The following is a 17,427-nucleotide window of genomic DNA, read 5'->3' as shown; positions in this document are numbered from 1 at the left end:
TAACCCCTGGATCAAGTGAAAAATTCTCAAATGACCTCAAGTAACCCCTGTGTCCTCAAGTGACCCCAATGACCTCGAGTAACCCCAGTCAGGGCCTCAAATGACCTCAAGTGACCCCAATGACCTCGAGTAACCCCGGTCAGGCCCTCAAATGACCTCAAGTGACCCCAACGACCTCAAGTAACCCCGGAATCAGGCCCTCAAATGACCTCAAGTAACCCCTGGATCAAGTGAAAAATTCTCAAATGACCTCAAGTAACCCCTGTGACCTCAAGTGACCTCAATGACCTCAAGTAACCCCAGTCAGGGCCTCAAATGACCTCAAGTGACCCCAATGACCTCAAGTAACCCTGGAATCAGGCCCTCAAATGACCTCAAGTAACCCCTGGATCAAGTGAAAAATTCTCAAATGACCTCAAGTAACCCCTGTGTCCTCAAGTGACCCCAATGACCTCGAGTAACCCCAGTCAGGGCCTCAAATGACCTCAAGTGACCCCAATGACCTCAAGTAACCCCAGTCAGGCCCTCAAATGACCTCAAGTGACCCCAATGACCTCAAGTAACCCCGGAATCAGGCCCTCAAATGACCTCAAGTAACCCCTGGATCAAGTGAAAAATTCTCAAATGACCTCAAGTAACCCCTGTGTCCTCAAGTGACCCCAATGACCTCAAGTAACCCCAGTCAGGGCCTCAAATGACCTCAAGTGACCCCAATGACCTCAAGTAACCCCAGAATCAGGGCCTCAAACGACCTCAAGTAACCCCTGGATCAAGTGAAAAATTCTCAAATGACCTCAAGTAACCCCTGTGTCCTCAAGTGACCCCAATGACCTCAAGTAACCCCAGTCAGGCCCTCAAATGACCTCAAATGACCCCAATGACCTCAAGTAACCCCGGTCAGGGCCTCAAATGACCTCAAGTAACCCCCACAGGGACTCCAATTGGTGCTGTGTTCGTTTTTCCTTTTTCCTTTCCCTTTCCAGCGTTCTCTGCATTCTCTGCACACACAGCTGTAGCTCTGCACCCCGCTGTGCTATCGGCTCTTTTTCCCAGTAGTTTTCCGTGCCCTTTCCCCAGGCAGAGGGACAAAACACGCTCCAGGGCCCCTGTGCTGCCTGGGCTCCTCCTGGCTGCCGGGCTGAGAGCAGCTCTTCGGGTTGCACTTTCACAAACAAAGTGCAGCGAGAACCAAGGGCGGGCTCCAGAGAAGGGGCTCGACCTGGCTGGGGGGAATTGAATCCCCATTCCTCCTCCTGATTGGTGCTTTTGGTCAATTAGGCTAATTGGCTGAACTTACACAAGCTGTCCTCACCCCGTGGTCCGGTTTGGCCAAATTTGGAAATGCATCCTCTGAGAGAAGGCAGGCTACAACCACCCCTCCCCAACCAGGTTTGGGAAAAAATAAATTATCCTCAAAGGAAAGACAAAGAGATAAAAACTATTTATTTAACAAACACACAGGAAAAGGATGATGATGCTAAATAATAAAACCTCCCCCTCTGCTGAGAGAAACCTGGGGGAAAATTCAGAGTCTCTCTCTCCCCCTCCTCGGAGCTGGGTCGTGGTGGGCCCTCCTCCAGGGCCAAGGCCTCGGTGGAAATTCCTCCTGCTGTATTCTGATGTTGAAGCCATCCAGCAGAGAGAAAAGGAAAAAACGAAGTCCCAGGAAAACAAAAGTTCAACTCTCCGAAGGAAAAGGAGCTGAGGAAAAAAAACCTGCCAAAAGCCGGCTGGAAAGAAAAGCAAGCCGGGTGCTTCCCTTCCCTCTCGCTCTCCTGCCGCAGCTGAAGAAAAGTCTCTCTCTCTCTGTGACCTTGAACAAGCTGCAAACTGCTCGGAAAAAGCACAAAAATTAATTTCTGGGCATAGGGCAGCGATATGGGATACACATCATAAAGTCACCCCAAGCCACCCCGCGTGGGGGGCTTTCAGGGGCATTGCCCAGAACGGCCCCAGGGGCCTCCAAAGAAAGGTCCCCTTGTCCACCACCTCCCACGCTGAGCTGAGCTCCCAAGTGTGCATTGTCTCACTTCTAGGTTGATAAAGGTGTCCCAACAACCTCAAGTAACCCCAAATGGCCTCAAGCAACCCCTGGATCAATTAAAAAAGACTCCAATGACCTCGAGAAACCCCAAAAGACCTCAAGTTACCCCTACCAGGGACTCCAGTGTGACCTCAAGCAGCCCCCGAGGTTCTGCACCCTCATCTCTCAGGGAGGAGCAGCGTGCAGCACCCCGCAGCAGCACATCATAACCAGGCTGGCAGGGCAGGGATGTGGAGCAGACTCTCCCCCAGCTTCCCTCCCAGCCTGGTCCATCCACCCATCCTCTTCTCAAGGCACTGGCTCCTCAGCAGCAGGATCTGAGCAAGCCAGAGAACTCACCTGGCCCTTCAGTTTCGCTGCACACAGTCAGTGCAGAATCTTAAACTGAGTTAAAAAAACCCCAAAAGCGATGAATATTGCTACACAGAGAAAAAGCATAAAACAGCTCAGAGGGCACAAGCCAACTGAGTGCCCGTGTCTCATTGTTCCTGGCCTCTCCCAGCCCTGTGCAATGTGTTTGGAGGGAATGGGCAAAGGCAGCTGTGAAGGTAATGCCCACGGTGGGAATTCGCATCCACACACACACAGTCACCAGCAGTGGCTGAATAAAATGCACCTGCTCGTCTTTCCCACTTAGCAAAAGAGCGTCTGGACAACTGTTCCCCCTTTGGCATAAAATTCCAATCAGACAGACGAGTTCCCATGCCTGCTAGGAAACACACTTCTGGGTTCAGCAAGGGCTCCGGTGTGGTGAGCCCTGGTACAACAGCAGATCCCAACACCCTTCACAATCCATTTCCAGTGCTCTTTTTTACAAATGGCACACTGATGCCTTCCCAATCGCTGTCCCGTGGCTGCCCCCTTCCCTTTGCTCCTGGGGCTCCCTGCACTTTTCCTGTCAGGGGCTGTAAAAACTGTGCCATAATCCTTGCCTGTACCTTTACCTTCTCCTCATCCCTCCTTTCATATCTTCCATATACCTGAGGTGCCTTTCTAGCCAATTCCTGCAAGGGCCCACTCGGCCACCTCTCCAGCCCCTGCTCCTGCTGCCTGTGGGCTCTCACCCTCCCACAGCCACCAAATTCTTTGCAAAATCACTCATCTCCCCAGTGACCCAAGCAAAATCCCTTCTTACATCGGGCCGGCCTTTGGTGACACTTTTGGCACACCAAAGCCGCTCCCTGTCCAGCCGCAGCTCCAGAAGTCCCCAGCACCCCTGCCCAGGCCCCCGGGCCGCTCTCCCAGCACCACAACCTCTGTAAAGGACCAGGTCCCGACAGGCGGGCACAGCCGACGGTGCCACAGGGATGCGCAGGTGAACGGAATATCCCGCAGCCTCGTGGGGCCGGGGGACACTGCAGCCCCTGCTCGGGGGGTGCTGGGGTCAGGCACCGCCCGGCGCTGAGCCCCGGCCGCCCCACAGCCTCAGCTCGGTCCTGCACCTCCCCACAGGCCCCAGCCTGTGCTACCAATCCCACCTTCCACACCTGGCCTCACACTCCTCACCATAGAGAAACCCCCTTGAGTCCTGAGTAGTCAGTGGGCAAACCCAAATCCTCCACCCTGGCTCCATAATGGCCCAGGGAGGGGTGGGGCTATAGCAACAATGCCTCCCTGTTTTCCTTATCCTGGCAGCTGGGAATACAAACCACTTGCAGCTGGCCCTGTATCAGACTGCATGTTTTGAAGACAAGGCAGAGAACTTGTGAGTCCTCACTGTTCTCTCCTTACCACATAGCCTCCCGCTGCTGTGTGCCCGAGCCAGATTTCTCCACACTCCCCTTTGGCCAGTCCTTTCCCAAACCAACGCCACACTGCCCGCTCTGGGGGCGGGTTGCCAAGACCCTTTCTCAGTGCCTCTTATTGCCCCCTCTGGGCATCCATGTCCTGAACTGCCTCTGGGACAATGTGCAAACCACCTCAACCTTCTCCCTTCAGAGGTATTTTGGGATTGCCATCCCTGTGGCCGACACCCTTTTTCGACTTTCCTTTGCTGCCCACCCAGGGTGCCCTGCCATGTTTTACTCCCTGGAGTTGTACTCACCGGTGAGATTTGCCAGGACCCCTCTTGACTTTCCCTTACTGCCCCCTCTGGGCATCCGTGTCCAGTGGTCCTTCCCTGTGGACTGTTCACAGATCCCCCGGGCCACCTCTCATCTCTCTCCTGGACAGTCTCAGGTCAATCAATGCCCGGTGTCGGCCAGCGCCGAAGGGAGCTGCTCACTGAAACTGGGTGAGGCGCCTCCAGCTCCTCTCGCCACATGCCGGACAGTGGAAGGATCCCGGACGAGCTCCCAGTTGTCAGGAAAATCCACCAGTGCCTGGGGTTTCTGTCCAAAAAGGAGACAGAGGAGCCCTGCAGCTTTATTTGAGTCAAGGCAGAGAGGCCACCAGGGCACAGCCCACGGGTTTTCTCTCACGAGGTACCGGAGGGCGCAGCCTCCCTTTATCCCAAACTCCCGGCCACACGGTGCCCTCTTCCCTTCCCCACTGCTGAGGTACCAGGAAGGTGCAGCCTTCCCGAACTGCCTAGCCCACATTCCCCCTTGAACCTGGCATTTTCCCCCAAAGTTCAGGCTCGTGCAGACCCCTGTCTGTTTCAGGAGCCAGGCTCCCTGGGCTCTGCACCAAAGCCGCTGCAGACAGTCAGACCCATTGCAAAGATGTTCATACCTGTGGCTTCAGCCCTCGAATTGTTTGTGAAGACATCAGCTTTCCTCTCAGACTCTTCAGTTGGTTCTGGTTCTATTTCTTTACCATCGTATCATTTCTTTTTCATATTAAAGCGAAGGAATGTATTTCCCCATTGCCAGGGAAAGACAGCTTCAGTATTTTTATAATGCTCCTTTCTGATTCAGTCTTGGTTTTTACATTCTGCTTGGGGTTTTGCGAGATAATAAACAAAGCGGGTCTGATTCCTTGGGAAATAAAATATATGGAAGTGATTTAGTGCTGGCTTCCCAGACTTGCTCATAAGAAGTTTCCTGAAGCAAGCTGGTATTTCAAAACCTGGTCCCGAAATGTATATTCATCTCTGAGGTGAAAAGAAAAGATTCTGGAGCAAATCATCCACTACAAAGACGCAGCCAAGGGAATATATTTATGGTAAAAACAATGGCTTAGCAAAACACTTCATTATAGCAGAGAGAGGAATCAGACAGGCTTTGAGACAAATAAATGCACGCAGCCCTCAGTCCTGAGGTGTGAGGGGCATTAACACGAAATGAGCTTGTGTTCAGAAATGTCACAGCTCTCCTGCAAATCAGCGTGAGGCCTCACCCAGCCAGGCGTGGGAGCTCGACTGTGTCCTCCCGAGTGGCTGCAAGCAGCCTTTAGGAAAGGCACGAGAAGTCTTTTCAGGGGAGTCCTGTGTCACCCTGGAAAGCTGGGACAGGCCTGAGCCAGCGAATAAACAGCTCCTTGCCTTTGTCTCTGGCACAGAAATGCTCTCTGATTTATACACTTTGCTTGCCTGATTTCAGAGTCTGAGTAAGACTGACCTGACATTTTATGGCTACTTTTAGAAGCAAAGACAAGAGAAAATGAGAAATGCACGGGGCAGGGAAGGACATTTTCAGCTGGAGATTTCTGTTGGTGCTTCTTGTATTGGGTTGCCACTTGCAGAAAATGTTCCAGCTGACAATGAACATATTCAAAAGCACAAATATTTTGGTTTTAGCAACATCAAGGAGCAGAAGTGGCTGGGGAAAGGGTTGTGACAGCAGGGTTAACAAGCCATGTACACCCCCAGAGTTTGTTCCATTCCAGGGATCAGAAGGGACTGAAGCCAGTGTGTTCTCAGTGACAGTAAATACAACCAATTGCCTCATTTCAAAAACAATTAAGGGAAAAAGAGCAAATGCTATATTGAACTCATTTGTCTGCACCAGAACAAAAGTAGAGCACAAATGGTTACCTGATGTCGGCGTTTTGGGTGCACGACAAACGGGACAGGGAGCTCGGACAAGCATTCCAGGAGCTTTTTGATTATTTTATCAGTCTCACACGCAGAGCTGAGACAAGAGATGGTACAGAGCTCACGCTGTCCCAGAGACATCCAAAGATTTCCTGGTTGCTAAGCATTCTTAAAAGCCTTTTGGCCAATAACATGCTTCTAAAAGTTACAGACATCTGGCTTAACCAATCTATAATAGCACACGCATTCCAGATACACACAGTGCTGGTTTGTTATGCTTTTTTAACAATAGACAATAATGCATTATTAAACTTAAACTTCTCTGTCATGCTAAGCATATTTTATTTTGCAACTTCAAAATCTATTTAGGCCAGGCCTCGAGACTAACCATTGTCTTTAGTGTCCTTGCTGCTTATAATTCTAGTTTTCCCAGGCAAAGCTGAATCTTAACTTCTTTCTGACTTTATTTTCTGAAACCTGCTTTTATTTCTCACACCTAAGAGCCTTTCACCTTTTGCGTTTCCCCACAATTCCCCTCTCGGTACAACCATAAAGAATCCTCCTAACTTTGTTGCTTATCAACTACCTCATGTTTCATTGCTTCTCTATGTAAAGGCACCTCTTGTGCTTGCTCTAAGTGGTGCTATTTTACACCACAGCGATTTTAATGCTGTGAAAGGTCGAGTCTGTTTCAAGAATGTAGGTCAAATCCAGCATTACTTGTTTTGTATCATTTGAATAAGTCTCGTCCGTTCCAAGGCCTTAATTCAAAGCCTTCATCCACAACTGCCTGTGTAAGACTCTGAGAGCTTTCTGTGATCCCTTTTCCTGCATCATTCTCTTGTACAACAAAAACTTCCTTAACAGATTTGTCTATCATTCGTCGCACACAGTGAAGTATACAAGGCACAACTATCAATATCACCACCACAATCATCAACACATATAAACCTGCCTTGCAAAGCTCCTTCAACCAAGGTGCAGAGCTCCATCCCTCAAACAAGCCACTAGCCATGATCCACTGTCTCCTTGAACTTGAGATGTTAGGTCTTTCAGCTTTTGTATACTTTTGTGGATGGATTCAGAGCAGTCAGACAAGTTCATACAACACAATCCTTCAAATTCCTCACAACCATGTCCATGTGCCAGTAAAAGGAAATCAATTGGTGCTCTGTTTTGAAGCGTAGCATATCTGACACTGTTGACATCAGTCAGCATATCACTGATTGCAATGGATGTGGCACTGGTTTGTTTACCCAGCCAACATCCTACCGGATCCAATGTTTCAAAGCCATTGCTGAGGCAAGTTGGGGTATTAACACACTTGCTGGAACCCTTGCTGCATTTTTCCAGGGTCTAAAATCACTGTTACACTTCTCATCATATGGATGAGCAGATCTCTTCCCTCTTTGTTCTTTCTGAACGACTGTGTTAGCATTGGGTGCTAGCACAGTAAGTTGTCCACTGCTACATGGACAACCTTCAAGGCGTGATGGAATGCCTTGCCAAGCCCTATCTCCACAAATGAACCAATATCCTTTTGGTAATTGTCGTGGATACTGATCAGTTCCAGAGTGTCCACCTCAACTGCCTGAGCAATTCCACCAAAAACCTGAGATTTTGTAGACAGAGTGATTAGGAGTGACATTGTGTCTGGGAGGATCTCTCTTTTGCTGATTGCTATCTGGAAAGGTAATGCAGAAAACCATTGTCAAGGAGCCCAAAATTTCCAATTCCTGGGGTTCAGCAGTTGCTCTGGGGAGTTTTGTGGTCCAGAGATCCCAATCCTTTACAGGATTGCTCCCACTAGCAATTTCACCTAGCTTGCTGTTAAATTGCTTTTTAGTTAAGGGATCATGATATATGGGTGTCGCCCAGTTTTTTACTGAAAAGCGACTAAACAGGTTGCAAAAGGCTTTTCTGGGTTTGAATTGGACAGGCATAAGGTATCTGAGCCTGCTGCCTTGGCTAAGGTGACCCAAACATCTGTTTTCAGTTGTGCCACAGGGAGATCTGCATTGCAAAAAGCAAGCAAAGCTAGCAAGCTCCAATAAAACATTTGATTTTGCTCCATTTCTGAGAGCTGCTTTTTGGCAAAAGACTTTCCCATATATTACAACTCGCAAATTCTGCTTTTGTTCCTTCCCGAAGTTGCTGGGGAGCCAAATGGCAACAGTAAAACTCCCCAAGAGTGGGAATTTCACCTCTGCAGAACCAATGGGGGGACCCACCTTTACCGAACACAATGGATACCACGCTTTTGCCAAAAGAGCTCTACGAAACCAACAGATCACTCGTTTACCATGACATGAAATCAAGGTTTGCAAATTCCACGGGTGAGCAAGGGGTGTCAGGTGTGACTCACAGTCTCTCTGTGGGGCTCACGTCCGCGCGCCTGCTTCTTCGCTCGCGGCGTTGTCAGAGCGTTCTCGTGTGCAATAGGGTTTGACGTTCCTTGCGGGGACCCACTTCGGTCCTGCACCTGTGGAAACATTTGCCCCAAGTTATTAGTCGAAAAGGACCTTCAGTTTGTCCTGTCTCAGGATTTCTGATTAAAACAGGAGGATTTTCTCTCAATTTTGCTAATGTGTTATTTGAAAAATGCCTAAAAATTGGTGGATCAGGTTCTGCAAAAGAGCTGTTCAAAAAATTAAAAACATATAAAGCTTTACTCAACCTCATCTGTGGTGTTGCCTCCATTCCCCCCTTCTGTTGATCTAAAATACGTTTTAAGGGTGTTCTTTCAGTGACTGCTTGACCTGTGGGGGAGTGGGCAACACCAAAGGTGTGGCAAACACCCCAATCCATTAAAAACGTGGCCAATTTTTTGGGATATGTACGTGGGGCCATTGTCTGTTTTGATTTCTTGAGGTATGCCTAGTGAAGCAAATGCTTGCAAAAAATGTTGACAGGCATGATTGGCAGTTTCTCCTGTGTGAACAGAGGCAAATACTGCTCCTGAGAACGTGTCCACTGATACATGGATGTTCTTAAATTTCCCAAAGGAGGGGTATTTGGTGATGTCTGTTTGCCATAACTGCAGGCTTTGCAAACCCTGTGGAAACAGGGGCTTGCTCTGGCTGACAATCAGGGCAAGTACTAATGATAGTTTTGGCTTGACTTTTAGAAATGTGAAACATCCTCACAAGTGCTTGTGCGTTTTGCTGGAAAAAGGCATGACTCAGTTTTGCTTGTTCAAAGATGTTTGGCTTGTGCATTCCCTTCTGCCAGGAATCCGGGAAGCGAGGAATGAGCCCTAATATGAGCAACAAAATATTGGTTAGTTCTGTGCAATCATCTCCAGACTCATAGAAATTGTCTTTGGAGACCTGTAAGGAAGAAAAACCCATTCCATTATTAACAAAGGATCCCTTTCAGAGGGGTCCCATTGAAAAATGAGACCATAAAGCTGCAATTTTTCCCCCAAAACTGCAAGGAAAAAAAGTTTTGATCGTCCATGTAGTGTAGAGTAGGGGGGGATCCAGCTCTGCCTCTGGTGGTGGCACCATGGTGAAGGGCTGAAATGTGGAGCTCCAAACTGGAGGCAGATCCTGTTCAGAAGTGGTTGGGAATGAGTGCAGTGTTCCTAAGTCCCTGTAGGATCGGATGGACCCCACGTGCTGGGATTGCAGGGCCGCTCAGCACCTCAGTTTCTCCATCCAGGGTGGATGCTCCTGTGGTGACATCCCTGCTTCCTCTGCCCTTCCCAGAGATCAGCAACGGTGTGGAGACCACGGACGAGCTGTCCTTCTGCTCCGAGAACGGCTATGCCAACGAGATGGTGACACCCACGGATCACCGGGACACCAAACTCCGGCTCAACTGAGGGCTCTGCTCCGGCCCTGCGCACGCTCTGGCAGCGAGAGCCGTGCTCTGCTGCTTCCTGCGGGATGGGAACCTCCGAGGAACTGCTGGTCGGGCAGAAACCCCCTCCCGCTCCCCACCACTGGCTGCTCCACCTCCCTGGTTGTGAGGCTGGGGGGCTGATTTTTGTAAATATGTAGAAAAAATGAATTTTTTGTCTTTTTTTTTTTTGAGTGTAATTTTTTCCAGGGCATGAGTGGAAATACCGTGTTCATTAAATCCTCAACCTTAATGGCTGAAGTTCTTTGGATCTTGATGTGAGAGCCTGAGTCCCCTTGGGGGGTTTTGGGAGCAACACAGTGGACGTGTGTCCCCTTTCTCCCCCTTTCCCTAATCCAGTCCTTCCCCGGTGCAGCGACTGTGTAGCTGAATGTTGTGATGTTCTTGTGAAGTGTTCATTTTGTTATGGGTTATTTTCTTCTGTTTTTCCCTCATTCCCCTTTTCCTGGGCAATGGCAGTGTAGCTCTGATGCACCAGGAGGCTGTTGGGAGAAGAGAGGCTTGCCGAGGAGAGGAATTCACGCTGCTCCTCCCTGCTGAAGTTCAGAGCTGGGGAAGGGCTTGCACTGGCTCAGGCACTCGGGCACCTTCTCCTTGTCCCAGCCTCTTTCCCCAAAGCCTGGATGCTCGATGGGGAATGGCCTTCTTGGAATGTCCTGCCAGAGTTTTGAAGGCAAATCCTGAGCATTTCCTGTAGATTGGGCTCTGCTGGGAGCCCAGATGGCTTGTGACAGACAGGCAGTGCCATGGGCACCATCACTCCTGGCATCTAGCTGAAGTGCCTGCCACTCCAAGTGGCATTTGCAGTCACTCCTTGCTTCCCTTCTGGAAGAGGAGCTGGTGGTGCAGTGGGAGATTCCCCCTCTCTGGGCCAAGGAGATGCCCGTGGGTGAAAAATTGTAAATAGTTTGGAAGGCAAAACAACCCCAGGATGTGATGTATTCCTGCAAGGAGACCTTTGCTCCTTGCTGTAAAAGCAGGATCTTTAAAGCTGCAGGTTCATGTCCTCCAAAGGAGAGATGGTCTTGCAGCCAGTGCTGACGGGCTCTGAATGCAGGAGCTCCCATCAGCAAGTTTCCAATGCAAAAGGCTTTAAACCAAAATCTTAGACCAGAGGTTAAAAGTAAAAAAAAAAAAAAGATAAATTGAAAAAGGAGAGGAGAAGGCAGTCTGGGGGATGCTGATACACATCCCATTCCACACCTAAAGGCAGGAGAGAAACAGCCCTGAGCAGTTTGTTCTTGTTTTGGAACCCTTCTGTCCTTTTCAGCTGAGATCCGGTGGCATTTTGAAGCCCTGGAGTTTAGGGCTTGGTGTGTAAGAGTTGGGGACAAAAGTGGCCGACTTATCTCTGTGAAAAACCCCATTGATAATGAAAATGTGCATTTTGGTGCTCCACCACCTAAAAAAGCACCACGTAAAATCCAGACTTTATTCCTTTGCATCTTCCCTGGGTTTTTATGAATGTAAGTGCAACAAGGCCCTGGTCCATGCTCCCTCTTACCTTGCCCAAATACTCTCCTTCTCCATGGTACTCCCCAGTCCGTGAAATACAATGTGTCTTGTTCTGCAGAACTGCAAGACTTTGGTGGATTTGAAGGTATTTTGAGAACTAAGTTGCTTCTCCCTTTGATGTGGTGCTGTATTGAAACATTCCTGGTGGATTGTCATTGCCAAGTGAGAGATGTTGTTAAACCTCAGCATCTGTTGGTGATCACCTGCATGTTCTGTTTTAATCCTTGGAGATGACTTTATTGAGAGGTTAAGTGCTTAAAAGCTTGAAAGTGTTGAAAGCAAACCAGCAAAGAATTGTTTTCACAATTAACTTTTTTTTTCTTTTTTTTTAATGACAAGACCCAAAATTCATGCATAATGCACTGACTGTTACTGTCCTGAATATTTGCTACCTTTTTTTTCTTTTGGAAAAAAAAGAGGATGATACTTTTCTGATGAGAATAGAGCTAGACCAAAATAAACTCTGCAATGCTCTGTGAAATAAACTGTCAGTATTCCCCTGCCAGTCTATCGTTGTTTTGTGTTATGGCACTACACAGAGGCTCCACTGCCCGACCCAGGGAGTTCTCCCATTATTTTCTGTCGTGCTCAGCACCTGGCAGCTCATTTTAACCCCACAGGTCGAAAATCCCCTGGGAGCAGTTGGAATCAGAGCAAATCACACAAAAGCCAGGCTGGGAGAGAATGAGATGTTCCAGGTATTGCCTTTTCCCAGCGCGCTTTTAATTTAACGCAGAACCCCTCTCTTCCCCTCAGAGCCTCTATCTTTTAATTTGGAGTTTTTCTCAAAAAAGAATTCCCTGCCTAGGCTGGGAAAAAAGCCTCCAAATAATTTTGGGTGCTTTGGGCTGGTGTCACATGGGTTCGGCTGGTCACTTGGAGCCCTTGGCAAGAAACCCGTCATCTCCTGTGCGCACGGAGAAGCTCAGCGCGAACGTAAGTGAATAAATAACAGCACCAAACCAATTAACCCCTCAAACGCGCTGCCGTCCCGCCGCTGCCCACCGGAGGGCCCTGCTCGGCACCGCCGCTCCGTGTCCGCCAGACGGCGCCCGCGGGGCTCCGTGGGGGGTCCCGGGCCCGATCCCGCCTCGCTGCCGCGGGCCCGGGACCCGCGCTCCGCCCGGCGGACACCGGCAGGACCGGCCCCGAACCCCGGCCCGGCCCCGAACCCCCGGCCCGGCCCCGCCGCGGCGCCCGGAGCGATGCTCCCGCCGCATCCCGGGATGAGCGGCCGCTGCGGGAATGGAGGGTGTTTCAGTTCCAAACCTTCCCATTCCAGCAGCTCTTCCCACAGGAAAGGCACTAAAAGACAGATCCGCTACTGGTCTGCGCCGCCCCCTTGTAACCACACCAAACGCGCCGCTGCGCTGCCGACTGCCCTTCTCGGCGACACGTACCACAACATGCCCGGAATCGCGGAGTGCGAAGCTAAACCGAATTGCTCCCGGCTAAAAACTCGACAAGGAAAATGTGCCAGCACGGAAAGCTTCGCTGACCTTCCCCCTTAGAAGCGATCACTTGAAAAGTTTCCAGCTACATCTTGCAGAGAGATAAACGAGGACAAAACCTTTGCTCAGACCTTGCGCCTGATATTTGGAAACCTGTATTCACTCCACAAGCAAATGACGATTTTCTTCCCTTTGCAGCCTGTAAACTGCACACAGCCCGCGGTGCTCTGCACGGCCTTTTTAGCTGTGCACCAACACTTGGATTCTCGCAGAGTCTGACACACTTCTCGCACACAAGAATGTGCCGGGACACACACAGATGCTCCATTTCCCCTCCGCCTCGCAGCCTTCCATGAGCCCAGCACACCCTGGGGCTGTGCATCTTCCTTCTCAGCTGTGTGCACCTCGCATTTTTTCACTGCCAGATCCCAGTGTCCAACCTTAAAACGTCCAGCAGGTGCTCCCATCAAAAAAAACCCGGTGCTAGAACAGAACGCCAGCGGTGGCGTTCCCGTGCTGCCTATAAACTACACCAAACACAGCGCTGCTGTGCGCTTTCCTTCTCAGCTACTCACCACACTTCTGCAGTCAGTCTAAACCGAAAATTGCTGAGCTACCGCTGGCACGGATCAATTGCCAGGACAGAGAGCTCGCTCGGACCTTTCCCACTACGTTGGGAAACTCTAATTTGCATCGCAGTCAAGCGACAGTCACTCTCTCCTTGCAGGTCGTGAACTGCAGTCACGCTCTGGTGCTCAGCTAAATGTCCCATCACCCAGTTTTAGTCATGCAGACACCAAATTTGTGCCAGGACGGAAGCAACAGGAGGGTCGTTCTTCCTCCTGGCACCACACTGGGGTTGGGCACCTCCTCCTCAGCTCGATTCCACCTCCAAAATTCATCCAAGGATCGCTCGCACACAAAAGCCGCCAGGACCGACATCAGAATTCAGTGACATTTAAGGGCCCTTTTAATCCAATTCTATGATTCTGTGATGATTCTATGAGGTATTTGTGGGGTTTTTTGCCAGCAGGCATCAAGGACAACGTAGTTCTACAATATGGTATGTTTGCTTTTGCTTTGCATATAATTTAGATCCTTAGTACCCAAGTAAGAGAAAATAATTAGAAGTGAGTTGAAATCTGAAGGAAGTTGAGAAATTGAGCTGGAGGCTGAAGCGCAGCTCTAGGAAAGGTACATGAGGGAGGCGGGAGTAAGAAAACGAGTAAGAAGTAAAAAATAATCACAGCAGGAATAAAAAACATAAGAAAAAAGACAAGGAAAGGTGGGGTGGAGAAATCCAGACAGTATAGAAAATGAAATGCCCACTTAATCCTTAAGGCTTTCCTTTCGGGTCAGCCTAGAAGAATCCCAGCAGGAAGCTAATTAAAATTTGTGCCCTTTCAGATTTCACAGAGGAAAGAAGCTCCTGCATTATTTTGGCAACCTTTTAAAACACCAAATTTACTCCAAAACATTTTCCCAACCCAAATCATTGGGGTTCCTACCTGCAGTTTCAGAGATGTGCGGCTCCACCAGTCCTACGTGATCTGCCAGCTCCAAGCTGTCCTTCCAAGGAGCCAAAAGCCAAAATACCCGAGGACTGGATATTTAAGCTACTGAAACCCACCAGGTATTTAGAATACACATTTTATCCAGGACCCAGCTTCAGGCAATGAGGAGAATGAGGTGTCTTCAGCAGGTGATTAATTTAACTCATCAGCTCTCTAACAACCAGCCTGTGATGGGTATTTCTGAATTTAGGAGCTGGGTCTCAGATTGCCTAAACAAAGCCTATTATAAAAGAGATGTGCAAATACCTTCTAATGCTGGGAAGATCAGGAAAGTTCATATTTGTCAGCTTAAAAGAAAATAGCAAGAAAAAAACTAGTAATAATAAAAAAAGGCAGAATAAAAAAGCTGAAGTAAAAAAAATCCCAGCCCTTGAAAAATCAGGTCATAGTTCCTGTTCAGATAGGTTTTTTTTAATAGGCAGTATTGTTCTCTTTCTAGTGAAGTATTTAAGTCAGAGAAGACTGACAGCATAGGCAACATGACTTATGTAGCTTTTATTTGTTTTCCTGCTGGCTTTCATGGCACGAGGATGAGTTGCCCCTTGCATGAAGGTCATTTCAGTGGCCTTAAAAAAAAAAACAACCAAAAAAAAACCCAACAAAAACCAAACTAAAAACAAAGTGGCAAATTGACAGTGACCTGAACAAAAGCCAGGAACCAATTATTCTGCTACCGAGTATCAAACGATATTTTTGTTATCATGCATCCCTGAGTACCTAAACCTCAAATTTTGTGGAGAATTTCAAGCAAATAAATAAATAAATAAATCTATTTGTTTGGTGTACAAATATACATATATAAATATATATATATATGTATCAGAACTAGAGAAAGGAGGGAAAAACAGTCTTTCTTTCAATTGTGTACAGCGTGACTACTAAGAAACACACACTTGTAAAGAAATAGCTGTAACAAATAGCTGCATATTCCCAGATGATCAAAGGAATGTTAAATGCTATCATTTCACGCAGTCAATATCCAAATCCGAATGTACAGTAGTACTGATTAATAACATCAACTAATCGCTATTTTCACATCAGCTGAGCTTAAAAAGCCGAACCAACCTGGCCTTTTTTGCGCAAGTTTCCGAAGGGCAGGCGGCTTTTGGCTGGTTAGTGACGCTTGGTGGGGAATTTAAAGCAGAAGTGCGGGGCCGCGCTGGGCCGCGGCCTGAGGGGCAGCGCCGCACCCTGGCTGCCCCCTAGCGGCCGCACCCGCCCCCTCCGCGCCAGCGCTCCTGAGCTGATTGAAATGTAATTACAATTTTAATTAATCGCTGGCTGTAGCAACTGATTGAAATGTAATTACAATTTTAATTAATCGCTGGCTGTAGCAAAGAACCGTGCGGGGGCCGGTGACACCCGTGCAGCGACCCCGAGCTTCCTCCTGCAGTGGCGCTGTATATGTGCTCTGCCGTCACTGGTCAGAAGACAGCTGGATTCTTCAGCCTAAGCTTAGTTCAAATGTGTCTTCTGTGCATGGTAGTGCTGTATTTATTTATCATAGTTTATTAATTTTACTTTGTCCAGTTCTGGGCTTCTCAGGACATGGAGCTCCTGGAGCACGTCCAGCCGAGGGATGCAGAGATGCTGAAGGGACTGGAGCACCTCCCTGCCGAGGAAAGGCTGACGGAGCTGGGGCTGTCCAGCTGTTTGTGCAGCCATTCAAGCAAACAATTCATATTTCAACGCACAGGAACCTCTTGCTTTATTTATAGCTTTACAAATCATGCAGGAGCTTTTATTTTTGATAAACACCGGATGCTGATGGTTACCAAATATCCTGTATTTGGATTGTTTTGCTAAAAATAGCTTCAAAGAAAGCAGGTCCAGCACTGGTAGTGATTATTCTGACAAACCCCTGGTTTGGCTACAGCAGAGGATCCTTTCTGAACCTGCAAACCTCTCCCAGCAGCTTTGTTACTATTAAGTGCACCCACAGTGCTGCTCAATCAGGTGCTACACATTAACAGCTAACTTGTCCTTTTTCCCACCTTTTTCTCTCAAAAAGAGAACAGGGTTGACTTTGCTTTTCTTTGATGTACAATAATCTATAGCTCCAAAATTAAGAACCCAGAGAATCTGCTCCAACACTTGTCTTCTATATCTTCCCACTAAAAAACCCCCAAACAAGCAAAACTCCACAAAACATTCAGTGCTGTCTCAATGTCCTGTTTTGTCTCTTGACACTCATATCCAAAATAATACACGTTGTTACACATGCAGGTAAATAGCTGTAAAGAGTTATAAATGGAAATAAAGTAATATGTATAATGTATAATATGACTAACATGTAGACAGAGAACCATAATGGTCTATAATGGTAGAAAGGCTTATTGAGAGAGACCATATCTTTTACTAGAACAACAGAGAGCTGGAAAAAGCCCCACATGGGCTTTTCTTCAGGTTTGAAATGTGTAAAAACCTTTGCAGTCCAGACTACAGTTGGCAAATTTCACCAGCAAACATTGAGAAATGCAGTTTTAGGGCAGACAAAAAGCTGTGCCAAATCTGAAGTACTCACCATGAGTTAGAGCCAAGAAGAGAAAGAGCTAGAATGTCAAAAGGATTTATCTTATTTCTTCTGAAATGGAAACAGTGACCGAAGTCATAAACAAAAGCCCTGACACAGCCACACGCAAACAGCTCTCGTTCCATTCACAAAGCAGCAGGCAGCACTCCCTGAGCTAAAGCAGGGCAGCTGCGAGGTTTGAGTGTCCTCCTCACTTTTGTGACAGCTGATTTTTCCATGGACAGCATCCTGACTGTCTTTGGACAGTCCTGAGGTGCAGCTTGTCTGCTTGCACTGTTAAACTGTGTTATATTTTAAGATCATTAGTGAAGGGACTGAGTCAAGCTCAGATTTTGTGTCACCATACACAAGGGGGGGGGGGGGGGGAGAAAGAGGTAAAACACCCAAACTGATTGCATTTCCATGCCACAACTTTCAAAAAGATCATTTGGCTTTAAAAAAATAATAAAAAGTAAAGTGCTTTTTAAACTTCAACTCTTAACTCCCTTATGTTCAAAATACCTGTTTCAACATGATGTTCTAATATATGT

At 48.1% G+C, this 17,427-nt stretch overlaps 1 long non-coding RNA gene across 1 annotated transcript; it reads right to left on the bottom strand.

Moving 5' to 3' along the window:
- Positions 1-4,191: 4,191 nt before the first annotated feature.
- Positions 4,192-8,429, bottom strand: LOC138120022 (uncharacterized). The gene is made up of 3 exons (XR_011155705.1): positions 8,326-8,429; positions 4,718-4,962; positions 4,192-4,374 (listed from the first exon to the last, which is right to left on the bottom strand). It is a non-coding gene; the product is annotated as an uncharacterized lncRNA (long non-coding RNA).
- Between the last annotated feature and the right edge of the window lie 8,998 nt (positions 8,430-17,427).

This window comes from Aphelocoma coerulescens, chromosome 1, assembly GCF_041296385.1.
Source record: "Aphelocoma coerulescens isolate FSJ_1873_10779 chromosome 1, UR_Acoe_1.0, whole genome shotgun sequence".
Taxonomy (NCBI): Eukaryota; Metazoa; Chordata; class Aves; order Passeriformes; family Corvidae; genus Aphelocoma; species Aphelocoma coerulescens.
The sequence above is the reverse complement of the archived record's forward strand: the minus strand, read 5'-3'. Positions and strand labels throughout refer to the sequence as shown.